Genomic DNA, 18,068 nt, shown 5'->3' on the forward strand with positions numbered 1-18,068 from the left:
CTATCTTCAGAGCTGTGCAAAACACTCCTAAAACACACTGTATCATTCCCTTAGACAAGAGACTAGGGAAGAGTGTTCTGTGAGTGCTTCTGGCATACCAGTTGTTACCCTGAGTGGGAAGAATTACACCGTCAGGTGACTTTGTAGCCTTAATAAGCTAGAGTCTGTGTTTTCAGAAAAAGCAGGCAGTTTAGCAAAGCTGCCTTCATAAGGAAGTGGAAAATGAACCTGTGTGCTTTTCTTTCAGGCTTAAGACTGCAATCACCCTGTGTTCAAAAAAGAAATACTGCTTCTCCCATTAGGCTAAAAATCCCACGTGAATCAAACAAATGTCCCTGTCATTAGAAAGCTGTGTAAGAAACCCAAGGACAGACTGCACCAATCCATGAGTAAAGAGTTCTGTGGGGAGTGTTCTCGGAGTGTTGACTGCCACACCTGTAGTCAGCAGCCTAATTCAGTGAAACTAGACTGGGTGATGACTTCCCAGTAAGAAGTAGCAAGCTACATGTTCCTTTTGGAAGACCCAAAGAATGGCCAAAAGCTGTTGTCATAATGCCCAGACAAATGAGCCAGTGCATTTCTTCCTGGCTGGTTGGAGGCTGCCACTATCCAGCTTTCATCAGAGGAATATTCTGATTTTGCCATATTACTCGGATTTGCAGCTTCAAGATAACACATTTCCCTGCACAAGTAGAGCCGTATAAAGACACTCCTAGTGTACAAACTCTGTACCATTCGGGGAACAAAGATAGCAGTGGAGAGTACTCTGTGAATGTGGATGGCCAGGCCTGTTTTCACCCTGAAGAGGTGACCTTGCAGTCAGAAGCGGCAAGCCGCCTGCTTCATGAGAAGTAAAGTTGTTCAGTCATTGCGACTCTGCAGCCCCATGGACTGTAGCTTACCAGCCTCAATCCATGGAATTTTCCAAGCAAGACTACTGGAGTGGCTTGCTAGTTAATTCTCAAGGGATCTTCCTGATCCAAGGATCAAACCCAGGTCACCCATGTTGCAGGCAGATGCTTTACCCTCTGAGCCACTAGGGAAGCCTGCCGGATTCATTGAAAATTCAACTACTTAGCCAAAGCTGTTCTGGAATGGAAGAGCAGAATGAGCCTGCTGTGTTTTTCTGGCAGGTGGGATGCTGAAACCACACAGGTTACCCAAGGGGAAATGACTATTTTGGGATGTCAGACCCCATTTCCAGGTGCACAACAGGATGTCTCCCTGAAGATTCAAAGCTGTGTAAACGAATTCCTAGGACACAACGTGCTCTCTGTGAATGTTGACTTTTGTATCTGTTTTTCCACGGATTAGCTAAAACTTTACTGCCAAGGGACTTCCCATCAAAAAATGGCAAGTAGACGTGTGGTCCTAAAGAAGGGAAAAATGACCCTATGAACTTTTCCATCAGGCTGGACATTGTAAGTATTCCAAGTTCATTAGTAACAAATGCTACTTTCATTTCAGGCCACCATTTCTAGGTTCAGAGAAACATTTCCCCACAGATTCAGAGCTGTGCAAAGACACTCCTAGAACACACTGTATCATTCCCTTAGAAAAGAGTTCAGGGAAGAGTGTTCTGTGAGTACTTCTGCCATACCTGTTGTTACCCTGAGTGGGCTGAATTACACTGTCAAGTGACTACGTAGCATTAATAAGCAAGGGAGTGTTCTTTTCGAAAACATAGATACTTAAGCAAAATTGCCATCATAAGGAAGAGGCAAACGAACCCAAGTGCATCTCTTTCAGGCTTAGGACTGAAACCACGCTGTAGTCACACGAAGAAGTGCTGCTTCTGCCATTAGTCTCTGAATTCTATGTGAGTATATATATAAAAAAAAAATCCCTGTTGTGAGAAAGCTGTGTAAGAGACCCCAAGGACAGATTGCATCATTCCATGGGTAAAGAGTTCAGTGAGGAGTGTTCTGGGACTGTTGACTGCCATACCTGTTGTCAGAAGCCTAATCTGGTGAAACTGGACCAGTTGATGACTTTCCAGTAAGAAGTGGCAAGCTGCAGGTTCCTTTTGAAAGACTCAAAGAATGGCCAAAAGCTGTTGTCATAATGCCCAGACAAATGAGCCAGTGCGTTTCTTCTTGGCTGCTTGCAGGCTGTAACTATACATCTTTTACAGGAGGAATATATTGACTTTGCCATATTACCCGGATTTGCAGCTTCAAGAGAACACATTTCCCTGTACATTTAGTGCTGTGTAAAGACACTCCTGGCTATGTTGGCAGGTCTTAAGATGGCTGCCGGGCGGCTCCGTCCGGACTGAAAAGATGTGGAATGGGCTGCTACCTCCTGGCCTAAATGAAAGTGATGTTGAATTGAATTCTGACGATGATACCACATTAGAGAGCTCTGAACTTAACTTACAAGAGGGTGAAGAAGATGGGACCTTTAAAAAGACAGAGATCGTAGATATTCCTACAGATGGACCAGACACTGAAGCAGAAGCAAATATAAATGCATATGAAGAGTGTCCCTCTGGAATTCCCTTAAATATGTGGAATAAATTTCAAGAATTGCATAAAAAGCATTCTGAACAGAAAACTTCAGCTTCTAGATCCGAAAAGAAAAAAAGAAAACGCTCCAGAAAAGGTAAATTGAAGAATGAAGAAGAATCTCATAGTGAACAGTCTTCAAGTGAAACCCAGTGGAAGGAGCTTACCCAGTATTTTGGAGTCAATGAGAGATTTGACCCCCCTGCTAAAAGGAAAAAAGTTGAAAAGTCAGGACTTGAAAAGAGGATAGACCAAGCTGTGGAAGAGTGGAACATTGAGAAGGCCGAGGAACTCAGCAACCAGCTAGCCACTAGCAAGCTTGGTGTAAAAATTGCCAAAGCTATTGCCTGCCACAACTTTGTGAAAGCCAAAAAGGAGGCTGAAAATTCACAGGTTGTACGAAAAAAGAAGAAACTTGCCTGGGGATTTGAAGCAAAGAAGAGGTGGGAAACTAAAAGCAACATGGGATATATGTGACTTGCCAGAGTTCTTCAAGACCTTTGAGGCTTCACTCGAGTCTTCAGTTGCTCAATTTACTACAAAAGATTTTCCTGCTTATGTTAACTATGTCAGAAAATTGATGGAAATAGAAAAAATCAGCATAAAATCTGGGAGTTGATTAAAAAAAAAAAAGACACTCCTAGTGTACAAATTCCGTGCCATTTGTGGAGCAAAGATAGCAGTGGAGCATGCTCTGTGAATGTGGATGGCCAGGCCTGTTTTCACCCTGATGAGGTGAAAAGTACCGTCAGGTGACCTCGCAGCCATATGTGGCAAGCCGGCTGCTTCATGAGAAGTGAAGTGTCTCAGTCATGTTTGACTCTTTGCAATCCCATGGACTGTACCTTAACAGGCTCCTCAGTCCATGGAATTTTCCAGGTAACAGTACTAGAGTGGCTTGCCATTTCCTTCTCCAGGGCATCTTCCTGACCCAGGTTTCGAACGCGGGTGTCCCACTTTGCAGGCAGTCGTTTTACCCTCTGAGCCAACAGGGAAGCCCGCTGGGGTTTACAGAAAATTCAGCTACTTAACCAAAGCTGTTCTGGAATGGAAAAGTAGAATGAGCCTGCTGTGTTTTTCTGGCAGGTGGGATGCTGAAACCACACAGATTACCCAAGGGGAAATGACTGCTTTGGGACGTCAGACACCAATTCCAGGTGCACAAAAAGATGTCTCCCTGCAGATTCAAAGCTGTGTAAATGCATTCCTAGGACACAATGTGCTCTCCGTGAATGTTGACTTTTGCATCCCTTTTTGCACTGATCCTCTAAAACTGTACTGTCAGAGGAATTCCCATCAAGAAGTGGCAAGACTTGCAGTGCTAAAGAAGGGGAAAATGCCCCCGAGAGCTTTCTGTCAGGCTGGAGATTACAAGTATTCCAAGTTCATTAGTAACATATGCTGCTTTCATTTCAGGGCCTGAGTTCTAAGGATCAGAGAAACGTTTCCCCACAGCTTCAGAGCTGTGCAAAGAGACTCCTATCACATACTGTATCATTGCCTTAGAAAAGAGTTCAGGGGAGAGTATTATGTGAGTGCTTCTGGCATATCTGTTGTCACCCTGATGGGCAGAATTTTACTGTCAACTGACTATGTAGCATTAATCAGCAAGTGCCTGTTCTTTCACAAAATGCAGATATATAAGCCAAGCTGTGGTCATAAGGAAAAGGCAAATGAACCCACGTGTGTTTCTTTCAGAGTTAAAAGTGGAAGCACCCTGCAGTCACACAAAGAAATGCTGCCTCTGCCATTAGGCGAAAAATCACAGGTGAACATAAACAAATATCCCTATCCTTAGAAATCAGTGTAAGAGAGCCCAGGGACATATTGCACCATTCCATGAGTAAAGAGTTCAGTAGGGAGTGTTCTGGGATACCTATTGTTAGCAGCCTAGTTGGTGAAACTGGACTGGGTGTCGAGTTCCCAGTAAGAAGTGGCAACCTGCAGGTTCCTTTTGGAAGACTCAAAGAGTTTCCCAAAGCTGTTGTCATAATGCCCAGGCAAATGAGCCAGTGTGTTTCTTCATGGCTGATTGCAGGCTGCAACTATCCAGTTTTCACAGTAGAAATATACTGATTTTGCCATATTACCCAGATTTGAAGCTTCAAGATAACACATTTCCCTGCACATTTAGTGCTGTGTAAAGACACTCCTAGTGCATAAATTCTGTACCATTTGCAGAGCAAAGAGCAGGGGAGCGTGCTCTGTGAATGTGGATGGCCAGGCCTGTTTTTACCCTGAAGAGGTGAAAAGTACAGTCAGATGACCTCGAATCAAGAAGTGGAAAGCTGCCTGCTTCATGAGAAGTGAAGGTGCTCAGTCGTGTTGGCTTTTTGCAATCGCATGGACTGTAGCTGACCAGGCTCCTCGTCCATGGAATTTTCTAAGCAAAAGTACTGGAGTGACTTGCCATTTCTTTCTCCAGGGAATCTTCGTGACACGGGATCAATCCATGGTCTCCCTCATTGTAGGCAGATGCTTTACCCTCTGAGCCACCAGAGGAACCCTCCAGATTCATTGAAAATTCAACCACTTACCCAAAGCTGCTCTAGAATGGAAGAGCAGAATGAGCCTGCTGTGTATTTCTGGTAGGTGGGATGCTGCAACTACAAAGGTTTACCAGGGGAAATGACTGCTTTGGGATGTTAATCTCCATTTCCAGGTGGACAAGACGCTGTCTCGGCACTTTCAAAGCTGTGTAAATCCATTCCTAGGACACAATGTGCTCTCCAAGAATGTTGACTTTTGCATCTGTTTTTGCACTGATCAGCTAAATCTGTACTGTCAGAGGACTTCCCATCAAGAAGTGACAAGCAGACTTTGGTCCTAAAGTAGGGAAAAATGCCCCTGTGAGCTTTTCCAGCAGGATGGATATTGCAAGTATTCCAGGTTCTTTAGGTGCAAATGCTGCTTTCATTTCAGGCCCCGAGTTCTAGGTTCGGAGAAATGGTTTGCCACAGCTTCAGAGCTGTGCAAAGACACTCCTAGAACACACTGTATCATTCACTTAGAAAAGAGTATAGGGAATAGTGTTCTGTGATTCATCTGCCATACCTGTTGTTACCCTGAGTGGGCCAAAATACACTATCAGGTGACTTTGTAACATTAATAGGCAAGCACCTGTGCTTTCAGAAAATGCACATACTTAAGCAAAGCTGCAGTCGTAAAGAAGAGGCAATGAACCCATGTATGTTTCTCTCAGGGTTAAAACTGCAAGCACCCTGCAGTGACACAAAGAAGTGCTGCTTCTGCCTAGGCTAAAAATCCCTGGTGAACCAAACAAATGTCCCTGTCGTTAGACAGGTATGCAACTGAGTCCAAGGAAGATTGCACCATTCCATGTGTAAAGAGTTCAGTGGAGAGTGTTCTGGGACTGTTGACTGCCATACCTGTTGTCAGCAGCCTAATTCAGTGAAACTGGACTGGATGATGACTTCCCAGTAGGAAGTGGCAAGCTGCATGTTCCTTTCAGAAGACTCAAATAATGGTACAAAGCTGTTGTCATAATGCCCAGACAAATAAGACAGTGCATTTCTTCCTTGCTGGTTAGAGGCTACAATAATCCAGCTTTCACAGGATGTATATACTGATTTGGGCATATTACCCAGATGTGCAGCTTCAAGATAAGACGTTTTCCAGCATTTAGAGCTGTGTAAGACACCCTAGTATACAAACTCTGTACCGTTTGTGGAGCAAAGATGGTAGTGGAGAGCGCTCTGTGAATGTGGATGGCCAGGCCTATTTTTACCCTGATGAGGTAGAAAGTACCATCAGGTGACCCTGCAGCCAGAAGTGGCAGGCTGCCTGGCTCATGAGAAGTGAAGTTGCTCAGTCGTGTGGCTTTCTGCAATCCATGGACTGTACCTTACCAGGCTCTTCCATCCACGGAATTCTCCAAGCAAGAGTACTAGAATGGCTTGCCATTTCCTTCTCCAGAGGATCTTCCTGACCCAGGGACAGAACCCAAGTCCCCCATGTGGCAGGCAGACACTTTACCCTCTGAGCCACTAGGGAAGTGTGCCAGATTCAGTGAAAATTCAACTACTTAACCAAAGATGTTCTGGAGTGGAAGAGCAGAATGAGCCTGTTGTCTTTTTCTGGCAGGTGGGATGCTGCAACCACACAGGTTTCCCAAGGGGAAAGGACTACTTTGGGACTTCAGACCCCAATTCCAGTTGCACAAGAAGACATCTCCCTGCAGTTTCAAAGCTGTGTAAATGCATTCCTAGGACACAATGTACTCTCCATGAATGTTGACTTTTGTATCTCTTTTTGCACTGATAAGCTAAAACTGTACTATTAGAAACTTTCCATCATGAAGTGGTAAGCCAACCTCTGGTCCTAAAGAAGGAAAATGTGCCCCCGTGAGCTTTTTTGTTAGGCTGGAGATGCAAGTACTCTATGTTTGTTAGGCGCAAATACTGCTTTCAGTTCAGGCCCCAAGTTCTAGGTTCAGAGAAACGTTTCCCCACAGCTTCAAAGCTCTGCAAAGACACTCCTAGAACAAACAGTATCATTCACTTAAACAAGAGACCAGGGAAGTGTTCTGTGAGTGCTTCTGCCATACCAGTTGTTTCCTTGAGTGGGCAGAATTACACTGTCAGCTGACTTTGTAGCAACAATAGGCAAGCGCCTGTGCTTTCAGAAAATGCTTTTAGCAAAGCTGTGATCCTAAGGAAGAGGCAAATGAACCCATGTGCATTTCTTTCAGGCTTAAGACTGCAAACACCCTGCAGTCTCATGAAGAAGTGCTGCTTCTGCCATTAGACTCTGAACCCCATAGGAGCATTTTAAAAAAGTCCCTGTTGTGAGAAAGCTGTGTAAGAGACCCCAGGGAAACATTGCACCACTCCATGGGAAAAGAGTTCAGTGGGATGTGTTCTCAGAGTTCAGTGGGGAGTGTTCTGGGACTGTTAATTGCCATTCCTGTTGTCAGCAGCCTAATTCGGTAAAACTGGACTGGGTGATGACTTCCCAGTAAGAAGTGGCAAGCTGCACGTTCCTTTCAGAAGACTCAAATAATGGCCCAAACCTGTTGTCATAACGCCCAGACAAATGAGCCAGTGCATTTATTTCTGGCTGGTTGGAGGCTGCAACTATTCAGCTTTCACAGGACAAATATACTGATTTTTCCATTTTATCCAGATTTGCAGCTTCAAGATAACACATTTCCCTGCACATTTAGTGCTGTGTAAAGACACTCCTAATGTACAAACTCTGTACTGATGCGCAGCAAAGACAGTAGTGGACAGTGCTCTGTTAAGATGGATGGCCAACCTGTTTTTACCATGATGAGGTGAAAAGTACTATCTGATGACCTCACAGTCAGAAGTGGCAAGCTGCCTGTTTCATGAGAAGTGAAGCTTCTCAGTCGTGTGCAACTCTTTGCAATCCCATGGATTGTAGCTAACCAAGCTCCTCCGTCCATGGAATTTTCCAAGCAAGTAGACTGGAGTGGTTTGCCATTTCCTTCTCCAGGGGATCTTCCTGACTGAGGGATCGAACCCAGGTCTCCCACAATGCAGACAGACGCTTTACCCTCTGAGCCACCAGGGAAGCCTGCCAGGTCCATTGAAAATTCAGCTACTTAACCAAAGCTGTTCTGGAATGGAAAAGTAGAATGAGTCTGTTGTCTTTTTCTGGCAGGTGGCATGCTGCAACTATACAGGTTTCCCAAGGGGAAATGACTGCTTTGGGACATCAGATCCCAATTCCAGGTGCACAAGAAGACATCTCCCTGCAGTTTCAAAGCTGTGCAAATGTATCCTAGGATACAATGTTCTCCCCGTGAATGTTGACTTTTTTTTCTGCTTTTTCAATGATCAGCTAAAACTGTACTATCAAAGGACTTCCCATCAAGAAGTGGCAAGCAGTGTGTTTCTCCCAGAAAACACAAGTACCTGATGAGACTTGCGGTCCTACAGCAGGGAAAAATGCCCCCTAGTGCTTTTCCATCCTGATGGTGAGTCCAAGTATTTCAGGTTCGATGGGCACAAACGCTGCTTTCATTTCAGGCCCCCAGTTCTAGGCTCAGAGAAACGTTTCCCCACAGCTTCAGATCTGTGCAAAGACACTCTTGGACACACTGTACCATTCCCTTAGAAAACAGACCAGGGAAGAGTGTTCTGCGAGATCTTCTGCCACACCAGTTGTTATCCTGAGTGGGCAGAATTACACTGTCAGGTGACTTTGTAACATTAATAAGCAAGCCCCTGTGCTTTCAGAAAATGCAGACACTTTAGCAAAGTTGCCTTTGTAAGGAAGAGGCAAATGAACCCATGTGCATTTCTTTCAGGCTTAAGACTACAACCACCCTCCAGTCACAAGAAGAAATGCTGCTTCTGCCTAGGCTCCAAATCCCATGTGAACCAAATGTCCCTGCAAACAGGGAAAAATCAGCATGTTTCTCCTGGAAAAGCAGGACAGTTGTAGCCTCCAACCAGCCATGAAACACCCTAGGGCAATCCATTGCTCATTATGACAACAGCTTTTGTCAATTATTTGAGTTTGCTGAGAGGAACATGCTACTTGCCACTGCTTACTGGGAAGTTATCACCCAGTCCACTCTCAAAGAAATAGGCCTAACAGCAGGTATGGCAGTCAACAGACACAGAACCCTCTCCACTTAACTCTCAGAACTCTCCCCACTCAACTCTTAACTCTTGGAATGGTGCAATCTGTCCCTGGATTAGAGACACAGTTAGAGACCCAGCTCTCTAACTACAGGGACACTTGTTCTTCTTAAAAAGGGATTTGGAGCCTAATGGCAGAAGCAGCATTTCTTCATGTGACTGCAGGGTACTTGTGGTCCTTAGCCTGAAAGAAACACACATGGGTTCATTTTTCTCTTCCTGAAGACCAGAGCTTTGCTAAAGTATCTGCATTTTCTGAAAACACAGGCACTTGCATATTAATGCTACAAAGTCATTGGACAGGATCATTTGACCCACTCAGGGTAACAAGAGGTATGGCAGAAGCACTCACAGAACATTCTTCTGCTTGATGCCATAAGCCAGTCATCTTCTGTGAAACCTGTATCGTTGCAGCAACCAACCTGCCAGCAAACCCATAGGCTCATTCTATTCTTCAATCCTAGAAAAGCGTTGGTTAAGGAGCTGAGTTTTTAGTGAATCAGGCGGGCTTCCCTGGTGGCTCAGGGGGTAGAACATCTGCCTGCAATGCGGGACATCTGGGTTTGATCTCTGGGTCAGGAAGTTCCACCCACTGGAGAAGGAAATGGCAACCCATTCCAGTACTCTTGCCTGGAAGCTACAGTCCATGTGATGGCAAAGAGTCTAACACAACTTAACAGCTTCATATCTCATGAATCAGGCTTCTTGTCACTTCTTGGTGTGAGCTCATCTGACAGTACATCTCACCTAGTCAGAGTAAAACAGCCTTGGCCATCCACATTCACAGAGCCCTCTCCACTTACATCTTTGCTCAGCACATGGTGCAGTGTCTGTACACTAGGAGTGTTAACATGGGATTTGGAGCCTAATGGCAGAAGCAGCATTTCTTTGTGTGACTGCAGGTGGCTTGCAACTCCTTGTGTCAAGGTCCTTCCCATTGGAATGTCAATGAATCTAGGCAACAACAGTGTGGCACTCAGCACTCTCAGACACTCTCCCACAGATTTTCCTCATGGGCAGTCCCAGTATGACCAAGGAATCTGTTCACCAGTCTCAGAAAGTAGAGGGAAACATACTGACTGTGACTCTGAAAATTAGGGCCTGTGTGCAAAAGTGTTCTCACATCATAAAATCTAGACAGTTGCTGAGAGAGAGATGCCTGAAAATCACTCTTTTTTCACCTTTCATGCATCAAAGCAATGTACGTTTCCCAGCCTTCTGTTTGCTGCATAGTAACCCACTACTTGCGAATCCTTGCTTGGAGGTAACAATTTTCCCTCACCTGTTTCACAGTAGGGAAGGAAAGCATAATCGCTGCTGCTGCCGCTAAGTCGCTTCAGTCGTGTCTGACTGTGCAACCCCATAGACGGCAGCCCACCAGGCTCCTCTGTCCCTGGGATTCTCCAGGCAAGAATACTGGAGTGGGTTGCTACTTCTTCTCCAAAGCATAATCACAGGGAAAAACAAAAAACAAAAACCCCAAGTTCCAACAAGTTTTCTCTGTAGGAAGGATCCAGTGATCCTAGGTCTGTCTTGAAAATTCTTGGATACTGCAGGGATACCTACTGAGTGTGAACCTGGATATTGCACCTTGATGACAAAATTAGCATTGTCTCTCAGTTGACTCTAGAAGGCTGGGGTGTAGCAACTGCCTGAAAATCTATCCAATGTTGTTTTCATACTTTGAAAGCAATAGCTTCAAAACATTGGGATTTCTGAAGCAAGTAGGCAGCTTATAACTCCTTGTGTCAAGATCCTTTCCACCAGAATGTCAATGAATCTAGGTAACGAGAGTATGGCACTCAGCACTCTCAGTCACTCTCCTGCAGACTGTTTCCTCATAGGCAGTCCCAGAATGACCTAGGAATGTATTCACCAGGCTTAGAAAGTGCAGAGAAACATACCGGCTGTGACTGTTGAAATTAGGGCCTTTGTGCAAATGCGGTCTTCTCGCAGCATAGAATCTAGACAGTTGCTAACAGGTAGATGCCTGAAAAACACTCCCCTTTTATGCCTTTCATTCATCAAAGAAACATAGGTTTCCCAACACTCTGTTTGCTGAGAAAAACACACTACTTACAAATCTGTGCTTGGAGGTCATTTTAACTAACAATTACCCCTCACGTGTGTCACAGTAGGGAAGGACTGCCTACTTACAGAGAAAAACACTCAAGTTCCTTACATTCTCTTTGTAGAAAAGATCCAGTGATCCTAGGTCTGTCTGGAATATTCTCGGATACTGCAGGATCACACACTGAGTGTGAACCTGGATACTGAACCTTGCTGGCAAAATTAGCATTTTCTCTCTGATGGCCCTGAAATGGTGCAGCCTAGCATCTGTCTGAAAATCTATACAATTTTTTCCCCTACTTTTGACAGCAATAGCTTTGGTCAAAACATTGAGATTTCTGAAGCAAGCACAGGGCTTGCAATTCCTTGCATCAAGGTCCTTTCCTTTGGAATGTCAGCTAATCTAGTAACAGCAGTATGGCACTCAGCACACTCAGACACTCTCCCGCAGACTGTTCCCTCAGGGGTGCCACAGTATGACCTAGGAATGGGTTCACAAAGCTCAGAAAGTGCAGGGAAACATACTGGCTGTGATGATAGAAAATAGGGCCTCTGTGCAATTGTATTTTTCTCACCTATTGAAATCTAGACAGTTGCTGATAGATAGATGCCTGAAAGTCACTCTTTTTTGCCTTTCATTCATTGAAGTAATATGTTTCCCAGCATTCTGTTTGCTGAGAATAACACACTATTTGCCAATCCTTGCTTGGAGGTCATTTTTAAGTAACAATTTCCCCTCAGGTGTGTCACAGTAGGGAAGGACAGCAGAATCACAGGGAAAAACAAATAAACAAAAAACCCAAGTTCCATCACATTTTCTCTGTAGGAGAGATCCAGTGATTCTAAGTCTATCTAGAAATTCTTGGATGCTGCAGGGACACAGTCAGTGTGAACCTGGATGACGGACCTGTTGGCAAAATTAGCATTTTCCTTCTGCTGGCCCTAAAACAGTGCAGCCTAGCAATGGCCTGAAAATCCATCCAATTTCTTTTCCTACTTTGACAGCAATAGCTTTGGTCAAAACATTGGGATTTCTGAAGCAAGCAGGTGGCTTACGACTCCTTGCATCCTTGCATCAAGGTCCTTTCCACTGGAATGTCAAGTAATCTACAAACAACAGTATGGCACTCAGCAATCTCAGACACACTCCCTCAGCCTGTTTCCTCATGGGTATTCCCAGTAAGACGTAGGAATGTGTTCACAAGGCTCAGAAAATGCTGGGAAAGATACTGGCTGTGACTCAGGAAATTAGGGCCTCTGTGGTGTTCTCACATCATAGAAGCTAGACATTTGCTGAAAGATAGATAGCTGAAAAACACTCTTTTTTTTTTCTTTTGCCTTTCTTTCACTGAAGGAACACAGGTATCCCAGCATTCTATTTGCTTAGAGGAACACAATGCTTGGAAATCCTTGCTTGGAGGTCATTTTAAGTAACAATTTCCCCTCACGTGTGTCACAGTAGGGAAGGACCACATAATTACAGGGAAAAACAAACAAACCAAAAAACCCAATTCCATAAAATTTTCTCTGTAGGATGATCCAGTGATCCTAGGTCTGTCTGGAATATTCTTGGATTCTGCAGGGACACATACTGAGTTTGAACCTGGATACTGGATGTTTTCAGCAAAATTAGCATTTTCTCTCTGTTGGCCCTAAAACAATGCGGCCAAGCAAATGCCTGAAAACCCATCTCATTGCTGTTTTCAGCAATGCTGTTTACACTGACAGCAATGAAAGTGAAAGGAAAGGGAAGTTGCCCAGTCATGTTCGACTCTTCGCGACCCCATGGACTGCAGCCCACCAGGCTCCTCCGTCCATGGGACTTTCCAGGCAAGAGCACTGGAGTGGGTTGCCATTGATAGCAATAGTGTTCCTCAAAACTCTGGGATTTCTGAGGCGAGCAGGTGCCTTGCAATCCTTGCATCATGGTCCTTTCCATTGGAATGTCAACTAATCTAGGTAACAACAGTATGAGGTAACAACAGCTGAGAGTACTCAGCACTTTCAGTCACTCTCCCACAGACTGCTTCCTCTTGGGCAGTCCCAGGATGACCTAGGTGTTATGCCCAAGTCACGAAATCTCCCAATGACCACTAGGGAGCCGATATCCGATGCAAAAGCAAGAGAGTTTTTATTACCAAGCTCGAGCTGGGGCTCCCACTGATACCGACGCAGCAGCTATAGGGAGGAGCCCTGAGCTCTGGGTTACATTGCTTATATAGGGTATTATTGCGCGAAAAATTCAAAAAACGGGAGTCTCCGGGTCTGATTGGTCACCTTCTGGTGAAGGGTTAGGTGTTGAGTTCTGATTGGTTCTCCTTTCCCAGGCTTGACTCGAATTTCCCCGGGCTGGCCAAGGGTTCTGATTGGTTCACAGGTGGTGGGGTGAGGTCAGGGGATTTCCAAAGGCTCTTTTCCTGGAACCTTACAAAATGGAGTAGCTTTGATTCTTCACTAGGAATGTATTCACCAGGCTCAGAAAGTGTGGAGAAATATAATGGCTGTGACTCTTTTTTGTGCAAACTCTTGAAATGAAATTTCAAGAGTTTCTATCATCATAGAATCCAGATAGTTTCTAACAGATAGATGCCTGAAAAACACTATTTTTTTTTTTTGCCTTTCGTTCATCGAAGGAACATAGGTTTCCCAACATTCTGTTTGCTGAGAGTAACACACTACTTGCAAATCTGTGCTTGGAGGTCATTTTAACTAACAATTACCCCTCACGTGTGTCACAGTAGGGAAGGGCCACATACTTACAGGGGAAAAACAAGCAAAAACAACTTAAGTTCCATAAGTTTTCTCTGTAGGAAAGTCCAGAGATCCTAGGTCTGTCTGGAATATTCTTGGATATTTCAGGGACACATACTGAGTATGAACCTGGATACAGGACTTTGTTGGCAAAATGAGCGTTGTCTCTCTGATGGCCCTGAAACGGTGTGGCCTAGCAACTGCCTAAAAATCTGTACAATTTTTTTTCCTACTTTTGACAGCAATAGCTTTTGTCAAAACATTGGGATTTCTGAAGCAAGCAGGGGGCTTGCAACTCCTTGTGTCAAGGTCCTTTCCTTTGGGATATCAGCTAATCTAGGTAACAGCAGTATGGCACTCAACACTCTCAGACACTCCCCCGCAGACTGTTTCCTCAGGGATGTCACAGTATGACCTAGGCATGTGTTCACAAGGCTCAGAAAAGGGAGGGAAATAAACTGGCTGTGACTCTCGAAATTACATCAGGTGGGATGCTGCAACTGCACAGGGTTCCCATAGGGAAATGACTGCTCTGGGACATCAGACCCCAATTCCAGGCGCACAAGAAGACGTCTCCCTGCAGTTTCAAAGCTGTGTAAATGCATTCCTAGGACACAAGGTGTTATCCGTGAATGGTGACTTTTATATCTGTTTTTGCACTGATCAGCTAAAACTGTTCTATCAGAAGACTTCCCATCAAGAAGTGGCAAGCAGCATGTTTCTCTCAGAAAACACAAGTATTTGATGAGACTTGAGGTCCTACAGCAGGGAAAATTGCTCCTGTGTGTTTTTCCATCAGGCTGGAGCTTGCAAGTATTCCAGGTTCATTAGGGGCAAATGCTACTTTCATTTCAGACCCCGAGTTCTAGGTTCAGAGAAACATTTCCCCACAGCTTCAGAGCTGGACAAAGACACCCCTAGAACACACTGTATAATTCTCTTAGGAAAGAGACCAGGGAAGAGTGTTCTGTGAGTACTTCTGCCATACCTGTTGTTACCCTGAGTGGGCAGAATTACACTGCCAGGTGGTTTGTAGCATTAATAAGCAAGTGCCTGTGTTTTCAGAAAATGCAGACACTTTAGCAAAGTTGCCTTTGTAAAGAAGAGGCAAATGAACCCATGTGCGTTTCCTTCAGGCTTAAGACTGCAACCACCCTGCAGTGACAGAAGTGCTACTTCTGCCATTAGGCTCCAAATCCCACATGAACATAAACAAATGTCCCTGTCTTTAGAAAGCTGTGTAAGAGAACTCAAGGACAGACCACAATTTCATGAGTAAAGAGTTCAGTAGGGAATGTTCTGGGAGTGTTGACTGCCATACCTGTTGTCAGCAGCCTAATTTGGTAAAACTAGACTGGGTGATGGCTTCCCAGTAAGAAGGGGCAAGCTGCATGTTCCTTTTGGAAGAATCAAGTAATGAAACAATGCTGTTGCAATGCCCAAATGAGCCAGTGCGTTTCTTCCTATCTGGTTGGAGGCTGCAACTATCCAGCTTTCACAGGAGGAATATACTGATTTTGTCATATTATCTGGATTTGTGGCTTCAAGATAACGCATTTCCCTGCACATTTAGAGCTGTGTAAAGACACTCCTAGTGTACAAACTCTGTACCATTTGCAGAGCAAAGATAGCAGTGGAGAGTGCTCTATGAATGTGGATGTTAGGCCTGTCTTTGCCATGATGAGGTGAAAAGTCCTGTCAGGTGACCTCGCAGCCAGAAGTGGCAAGCTGCCTGCTTCATGAGAATTAAAGTTGCTCAGTCGTGTGTGACTCTTTGCAATCCCATGGACTGTAGCTTACCGGCTCCTCCATCCATGGAATTTTCCTGGCAAGAGTATTGAAGTGGCTTTCCATTTCCTACTCCAGGGGATCTTCCCGACTCGGGGATCAAACCTGGGTCTCCCACGTTGCAGGCAGATGCTTTTTCCTCTGAGCCACCAGGGAAGCCAGCTGGATTCATTGAAAATTCAACTACTTAACCAAAGCTGTTCTGGAATGGAAGAGTAGAATGAGCCTGTTGTCCTTTTCTGGCAGGTGGGATGCTGCAACTACGCAGGTTTCCCATGGGGAAATTACTTCTTTGGAACATCAGACCCCAATTCCAGGTGCACAAAAAGATGTCTCCCTGCAGTTTCAAAGCTGTGTAAATGCATCCTAGGACACAATGTGCTATCCTTGAATGTTGACTTTTTTATGTTTTTACACTGATCAGCTAAAACTGTACTGTCAGAGGCCTTCCCATCAAGAAGTGGTAAGCAGCAGGTTTCTTCAGAAAACACAAGTACTTGAGGAGCCTTGTGGTCCTAATGAAGCAAAAATGCCCCCGTGTGCTTTTCTATCAGGCTGGAGATTGCCAAGTATTTCAGGTTCGCTAGGTGCAAATGCCGGAGAAGGCAATGGCACCCCACTCCAGTACTCTTGCCTGGAAAATCCCATGGATGGAGAGGCCTGGAAGGCTGCAGTCCATGGGGTTGCTGAGGGTCGGACATGACTGAACGACTTCACTTTCACTTTTCACTTTCATGCATTGGAGAAGGAAATGGCAACCCACTCCAGTGTTCTTGCCTGGAGAATCCCAGGGACGGGGGAGCCTGGTGGGCTGCCGTCTATGGGGTCACACAGAGTCAGACACGACTGAAGCGACTTAGCAACAGCAGCAGCAGCAGGTGCAAATGCTGCTTTCATTTCAGCCCCCAAATTCTAGGTTCAGAGAATTGTTTCCCCACAGCTTCAGAGCTGTGCAAGGACACTCCTAGGACAGACACACTATCATTCCCTTAGAAGAGTTCAGGGAAGTGTGTTCTGTGAGTGCTTCTGCCATACCCTTTTTTTTACCCTGAGTGGGCAGAATTACACTGTCTGGTGACTTGTTAGCATTAGTAAGCAAGCACCTTGCCTTCAGAAAACGCAGATGCTTAAGCAGAACTGTGGTCGTAAGGAAGAGGCAAATGAACCCATGTGCATTTCTTTCAGGCTTAAGATTGCAACCACCCTGCAGTGACACGAAGTGCTGCTTTTGCCATTAGGCTTAGAATCCTAAGTAAACATAAACAAATGTCCCTGTCCTTAGAAAGCTAATGTTGGTCCAGTGGTTTGTGTAAGCTTTGTATACGGTGAGATTTATGCTGAGTTTTTGTTTGTTTTTCCTCTGATGGGCAAGGCTGAGTGGAGGCGGTAATCCTTTCTGCTGATGATTGTTTTGTATTTTTGTTTTGTTTGTTGTTTAGATGAGGAGTCCTGCACAGGGTGCTACTGGTGGTTTGATGATGCCGGGTCTTGTATTCAGGTGATTTCCTTTGTGTGAGTTCACACTATTTGACACTCCCTAGGGTTAGTTCTCTGGTTGTCTAGGGTCTTGGAGTTAGTGCTCCCACTCCAAACGCTTAGGGATTGATCTCACTCCAAAGACCAGCCTAGGTCCAAACTACCAAGAGGAATTTCACTTGAAATGAAAGGGCCTTTACTTGAATTCCAAAAGCCAGTGCACAAGAATACAATGGAGATCTTTGACTCAGTGGAAACTCTTCCATGCTTTGGTTGCAGCAGATGTTGGTCCTCTTCTGCTTTGATCTGTCCCCAGTTTCTGTGGCAGCTGCCCAGCAGAGGCCATCTGATGTCACTTTGTTCGTTACCTGGATGAAAGGGTATCTCCTTCTCAGAGGAGCCTGAGACAAACAAAGGGATAGTGCAGAGCCATCCCTGCATGGAAGCCCCCTTCCATTTAGAAATGTTTCTCTTAAGCTATATTAATGAACAATGTATTTAGCCTAGACTCTGTTTCTTCACTTAGGTTCTGCCTAAGACTCAGAACTGATAATGGCTCAACAAACCAGTATGCTTTTCTCATACAATTGTTCTCCTAATCTATGTTAATGAGACTATGTATTTGCTTGGAAACCTGCCTTCTTCAAGATTCATGTCAATCGTTTTATGGCCTGGGATGACTCACCTTGTTCCAATGTTACCTCAAAATGCATGTTGTGGGTGAGGGGCCCTGGTGCCACTCTCTGAATTTTGAGACATTTCCTTTCTTTAATTAGTACCCTTCTGATAGGTGTATAAGTTACCGTTAAAGTCTAGCGGGGAGGGGGGGGGGTGGGGGGGCACT

General features: G+C 44.9%; 1 pseudogene; it reads left to right on the plus strand.

Moving 5' to 3' along the window:
- The first annotated feature begins 2,257 nt into the window (after positions 1–2,257).
- Positions 2,258–2,984, plus strand: LOC138091782 (protein FAM204A pseudogene; annotated as a pseudogene).
- The last annotated feature ends 15,084 nt before the right edge of the window (positions 2,985–18,068 follow it).

Source organism: Capricornis sumatraensis, chromosome 15 (genome assembly GCF_032405125.1).
Source record: "Capricornis sumatraensis isolate serow.1 chromosome 15, serow.2, whole genome shotgun sequence".
NCBI classification, from domain to species: Eukaryota; Metazoa; Chordata; class Mammalia; order Artiodactyla; family Bovidae; genus Capricornis; species Capricornis sumatraensis.